Source organism: Rhagoletis pomonella, unplaced genomic scaffold (genome assembly GCF_013731165.1).
Source record: "Rhagoletis pomonella isolate Grant_MI unplaced genomic scaffold, Rhpom_1.0 Rhpom_scaffold_00006, whole genome shotgun sequence".
Taxonomy (NCBI): Eukaryota; Metazoa; Arthropoda; class Insecta; order Diptera; family Tephritidae; genus Rhagoletis; species Rhagoletis pomonella.
This window is the reverse complement of record NW_023458560.1, coordinates 31,556,646-31,562,973: the sequence shown is the minus strand read 5'-3', so window position 1 is coordinate 31,562,973 and position 6,328 is coordinate 31,556,646. Positions and strand designations below refer to the sequence as shown.

The 6,328-nt window shown below is 31.0% G+C and overlaps 1 protein-coding gene across 4 annotated transcripts in view; it reads left to right on the top strand.

Moving 5' to 3' along the window:
• The window catches only part of LOC118740576 (neuroplastin), a 160,331-nt gene that overhangs the window by 24,585 nt on the left and 129,418 nt on the right, over positions 1–6,328 (top strand). The gene's annotated exons all lie outside the window — the stretch shown is intronic.

Below are 6,328 nucleotides of genomic sequence, written 5' to 3'. Positions count from 1 at the left end.
TGCCAATGTTGATTTAACAGTTTTCATACCAATTAAACGTGAAACCTGTTTTTTTGATCATTTTCAATGTTAATATGACATTTTTTGGCGAAATGTAAAATTGATAATACAGAAATGTTAGTTTTACTTGAGACTTTTCTTTCGGTGTATATATAGATAGATAAGCCGTGTTGTCGCCTAGTTTATTTATATACCGGAATCTTAAAACTTATACTTATTTTTATTGAAAATAGAACTAGAACACTTTTATTAATTTTATACCTGAATACTGGTAAATTTTCGACTGCAGAAAAATTACGTAAAAAAGTAAAGGGAAAATCGATCGAAAATATTTTACTGTTGTTTTTCTGTAACAGCTTACTAAAATCTGTAAATCAGTGAATCGACTACATGTTATGTTGTCTTCATTCTCATCTAACGGCAGGCTCATTAAACCGCACGTGTAATAACATACAGAATTATTTAAAAATTAACAGCCTTATTCTGTATCACGAACGATAGGCAACACGAACGGACTAATTTCTTTAAGCTTTCCTGTGCAGACGAATCGTTCGCGTTGCCTATCGTTCGTGATACAGAATAAGGCTCTTAAAATTTGTGGGAAAACGCAATCAAAGTTTGAACAATTCATACAGTTGTTATACCAAAATAAATATGGAATTTACATACCTTCGAAATGTACAGAACGGAGTTGTGTCAAAGTATCGCCAGCCTCACGAAGAAACTCGACTCAACAAACAAACAACTCAAACAATGTCCACGCGTTGATTTTTTTTTTTAATATTCATAATGTTTTTCGAGCTGAATTTTTTTTTGTTATTTTTCTATAAAAATATCGTCCAAGCTTTAACCTAAAACATATAAATCATTGTTTAAAACTTGATGCAAAATTCAACCAATTTTCATCAAAACTTCAACTTTTCAATCTCAATATTTAGAACATTTTTGGATATACAGTTTTTAGCCCATAAAATTAGTGCAAGTTTCAAGCGGCTAAAAAATTCCGGATTTTTGCACTTTTTTATATAAGCATGAACTTCTTATGAAATAAAATGCGGGAGACCGTTAGCGAAAAAATTTCAAAAGATCAACTCCAGTTTTTGTAATTTGCACGTATTAAAAAAAAAAAACGGAAAAAAGCAGTCTCCAAAAAAACTCTCAAAAATCAACGCAATTTTTTAGCCGTTTGAAACTTGCACTTCATTAGACTAAAATTGAATGAGCTAAGAAGTTGAAATTTTGATGAAAATTTGCTGAATTTTCCTAAATTTTGTTTGTTTTTGGTTAAAGCTTGGATGATATTTTTATAGAATAATAACAAAAAAAAATTAGCTCGAAAAACATTACGAATATTTAAAAAATAAACACGTGGTCATTTGTTTGAGTCACTGTTTGTAAATCAGATTGATATAACAAAAAAAAAAGTACAATTTATTGTAATTCATTTACATATTTATTAAGGCGATAAATAAGTATTTTCAATCAACAAAAAACAAACATTGAATTTGACAAACATATATGTATGTATGTACATATTCTCATTAATTTATAACATAGTTTTTGTACTACAAGTACAAATGCATATACGGTCACTCACAGAAATATTTTGCATAGATTTTTTTTGCAATATTAAGAATATTTTTCATGGTATTTTTTTTTTGTTAATTTAAAAAAATATATATGTATGTGGAATTTTGAAGTTGCTAAAACATCCCGTTAACATTTTATATTTTTTTTTGCCACAAAAAAATTCGTTATAAAGAAGAAAATGCCCAACATCGTCAGTAAAAAAAATTCAAAAATCAAGGGAGTTTTTAGCAACTTTAAAATTGCACTTTATTGTATTAAATTGAATGGGCTATAAAACTGCATAATAGAATTTGTTGTAAAAATTATGATTAAAACGTTTGATATTTTTATGATAATTTGGTGAACTTAAACCAACTTTCTCTAAAGTGTGAAATTTTGATTTACATGATTTTTGTTGTAAAATGAGCTATATATTTTTTTAATTAACAAAAAATACCATGAAAAATATTTTGAATATTGCAAAAAAAATCTATGCAAAATATTTTTGTAAGTGACTGATTTGGTACAGCAGTAACTACCTATGTAACTATATAAAATTTTTTAAATCACTGTTTGAGATCAATTTAAGATATTATCAGTATATTTAAGTAATAATAAAAAAGTTAACACATTTAAGTAAAAAATAAATATATAAGTGCAACGCCTATTCCATTTTGAGCGAAGCAAAATTATTCCTTCTTTTGATGGAAATGCGATCTTAAAGAAATTATAGCATTAAGGGTTGCGAAAAATTCTTGTTTTGCCCTTGAGAGGGGATATTTGTGATAAAAATTTAATTAGCTAACAAATAAATTGTTTCCAGCAATCCCGGGATTTAAATCGACTAATCCCGGGATATTCGGGACTTAAAAAAGACCGGGATCCCGGGATTGACATCCCTAATGCATACCTTCTTTGATTTTTGAGCAAATTTACAATTTACATATTTCAAAACACGCTTCAGAAAAAAATTAAATAAGAACTATGTATATATTGAATTTACAGCTTTACTACTTAAGATGTATGTAGTTGTATAAATATATTATTCGGTAACAAAACTCCGGTTTATTCGATATTCGTAGAAAACCGCCCAAAAACTTTTCGAAAAACCCGGTTTGGAAAAACCGAGTCAATCACCCTACTATGTATGTATGCTATCATTTGTACATATTAATTTGTACTTGACTGAAATCATTGCTTGCAATCGTTCAGTCATTCAACTAGGCTGCCGTCCATGCGGTTTCTTTCATTTCTTATTAATCGCATTTACTTGTCGTCGCCTGGGTAAAAGATTGTCGTATGTTGATTTCGGCAGGTTGTGGGAAATCGCGATTGAAGTTTGGAGTGCAATTCCTAAAAAACGCGAAGGTAGATTTTCTCCAGAGTCTCTGAAAATGTTACTAGTTCACAAAATTCTTAAATTATTTAATTTTTAATGTTTATTGTTAATTAGTTTTGAGTTTATGAAGGATTTTATTTAGTAAAATTTTGTCGTAAGCGTCATTTGTCCACAATTTGGCAGCCACATTGTATGAAATACGACAAAATGTGATCAAAATTTCTACTAAATTTACGACACTTTATACTCAATATCTCGGAAACTAAAGGAGATATCCAAAAATGGAGAACGCCATTTTTAAGATATTGATTAGTTTAATATGACTGCATCACTAACTAAATTTTTACTAAATTATCGAAAAAATTTTAGTCAATATCTCGGAAACTAAAGGAGGTATGTAAAAACAGATAACACCAATCGAAAGACCTTATTTAAAAATATATAACTGCATCTATAACTCAAAATCGTCAAAATTGCGCTTACGACAATCTTTTACCCAGGCGACGTTGTGTATTTAAGAAAATCTTTATCATGCATGCATGCATACATAAAAATCTTGGCTACCACTGGTGTATAAATGTTTATTGAAATGCGTATGTATGTAAATGTGTTTGTAACAACATGGGAAACATTCTCGTGTTGAGTCGAATAATGTGCATTCAGTCTTTCGACCTTAAATAATTGCGATTCAATGTAAGATAAATATAAATACCACACTCTTCTGAATATACATATTAAACCAGTATGGGCGCAAAAAAATGTATTTTACCGAACAACGATTCATTTAAATTCAAGTTCACTGATTTTTGTAATTTTTAAAGCACAAACATTTTTGAAATGCAGTTATGTATACACATGTATAGTATAGTCACTCAGTAAAGTATGGTAGTACATACAAGATGTTAAAGAGTTTGCTTTTAAAAATTTGTGTATTTGACAGTTGTGTACTCTAAGGCATTAAACACATTTCCTTTTCATAACCAATTTAATTAATCAGTTTTGTTTCTTGTTACCAACTGGCCACTACTTCGATAAATCGAATTAGTCAAATGTCCAAATCGTTTCGAGAAATTATGGAGTTAATGAATTTGGATTGCATTTACAATTAATTAGTTTTTCATGTGAAACCAAAACTCGTTTTCTTCGATGTCAATGTCCCGCTTGCATTTTGAAATCCCAGCATGATTTCATTGCACTAAATTGTATAAGTGCAAGTGCGAAAGTTGCAGGATGCGGAAATTCTGAAATGCGGAAGGAAGGAACTCTATTATGAATATTTGACAGATTTAGAGCATTGTGCACACTTTACGACGGTATTACTAATTTGTAATTTCATTTTGAAGGCAAGTCAATTTTAATATTATTTCAACAATAGCTAACCATAAGTGTTATCATAACCTTAAAAAACTAAAAATAAACTAATATTTTGTAGTTGGGTAGCCTCGATTTTTTAGTGCCGCTGCGCATCTGGATTCCATGGAGTCAGACCTTTGCTCAAATATTTTAAAATCTCCTTTCTCTATAAAATTCCTATTGCAAACATCAATTTTGAATAAATTCGCTTCAGTAGTTACTGATTTATTCGTGCTTGGTTATTATCCGATTTTAAAAATTTTCACCTGTTTGCTATGCTTTACCAGGCCCAACAGCTTAGTAGAAATTAGTGGAGCGGTTAACGAGACTATAAGGGGCGGGGCTACGCCCGTTTTCCAAAAATGTGTAACATTCTTATTTTCCGCCTAAAGCTTATTGTAAATATCAATTTTGAGTGAATAAAAAAGCTTCAGTAGCTACTAAAAATCGCAGTTTTCGTATATCTGAAAACGTAGCGTGGTTATTGACCGATTTTGCCCATTTTTCAATACCATCCATCTGTATGTAAAGTACATACATACACTGAGCCAAAAGCACAATGGTGTTTTTCAACCAAGTTATGGTTTTGATTGTAAGAAATGTGATTCAAGTTGAACATTATGAACAAATTCGTATTTATGGCAGTGGCGGAAAGGGCAGAGGTGCTTGCTGCTATTTGTTGGCTTCCAACAGTACGAAAGTTGTCAGAGCGATACATAATTTTTATTTTTTTTTTCTGTTTTTGGTTTTTCTTAATTACGAAAAAGCCTATGCGAAGTGCAGAGCCAAATCAAACGACGAAGAAAATTGATTCAAGTTGAACATTTGAAGACACATTTATAAAGCGGCTGTAGCTGAGTGTGCAGGGATGCTTGCTGTTATTTGCTAATCCCGTCAGAGGCAACATGTTAAAATGATATTAAAAATTTTGGTTTTATATCTCCGAATTTTGAAAAAGCATCTGTTAAGTGCAGAACATAAACTTATACAAACCAAAAATCGCCAACCAATAGTTTGGGTAATGTAAACAAAATTGTGGTTAATATTACCAAATCATTGTTGAAAATATGAACTAAGGCATTGTTAATATTAACCAAAAAACACGTTGATTCTTTTTCAAGTTTGAAATTGGTAATAACTACTAACCAATTTTTGATTGATTTTTCTCTCAGTGTATACAGAGTTTCGTTAGTACATCTAAATTTTTACTCGAGTTATAGTGTGCACAGAAGAACGGCAGACATATAGACAGCCACCACTTAATCGATTTTTTTTTTTAATTTTGAGCATTCATACATACATATATCTCGACTCGTTTTGGCTGCTACAAACAACCGTTAAGTGAACAAAGTTATAATACCCGCTCTGGCATAACTAGTAACACTTGTCAGTAGTTGATCAACTTTTAGCTAAAATATTGGCTTTTGCATTAGGTCTAGAGTTTAACGAAACAAGATTTTGCAAAACTTCATGCCCAATTACGTTCTCCAATCATTTTCTTGTAGAAAGTTTTTCAAAACTCTGTTACTAAGCGGATTAATTTCTCATCACAAATGTTCGACGGGACTTCGATCCGGTCAAATTCTGAGCCAATCCATTCGATAAATTCCATGATTCAAAAGCATTTATTGCGCTTGTAAGAGAAGTAAAGAATATTATCTTGTCATTTTAAAATACAATCTTAAGCGAAGGCCTGGAGCGGAGACATCCTGAAAGATGAGATGAACATAATACAATAACCAGAGGTAGAGGGTTGTCTCGACTGACCAAATATTTTCCTTTAATGTGGAATCGAGTATATTCTAGAGTTAGGAAGTTCACGAACTAGTTCGTTCAATGAACAAGGCCATTTAATTGATCGAACGAACTAACGGGTGATTTTTTTGAGGTTAGGATTTTCATGCATTAGTATTTGACAGATCACGTGGGATTTCAGACATGGTGTCAAAGAGAAAGATGCTCAGTATGCTTTGACATTTCATCATGAATAGACTTACTAACGAGCAACGCTTGCAAATCATTGAATTTTATTACCAAAATCAGTGTTCGGTTCGAAATGTGTTTCGC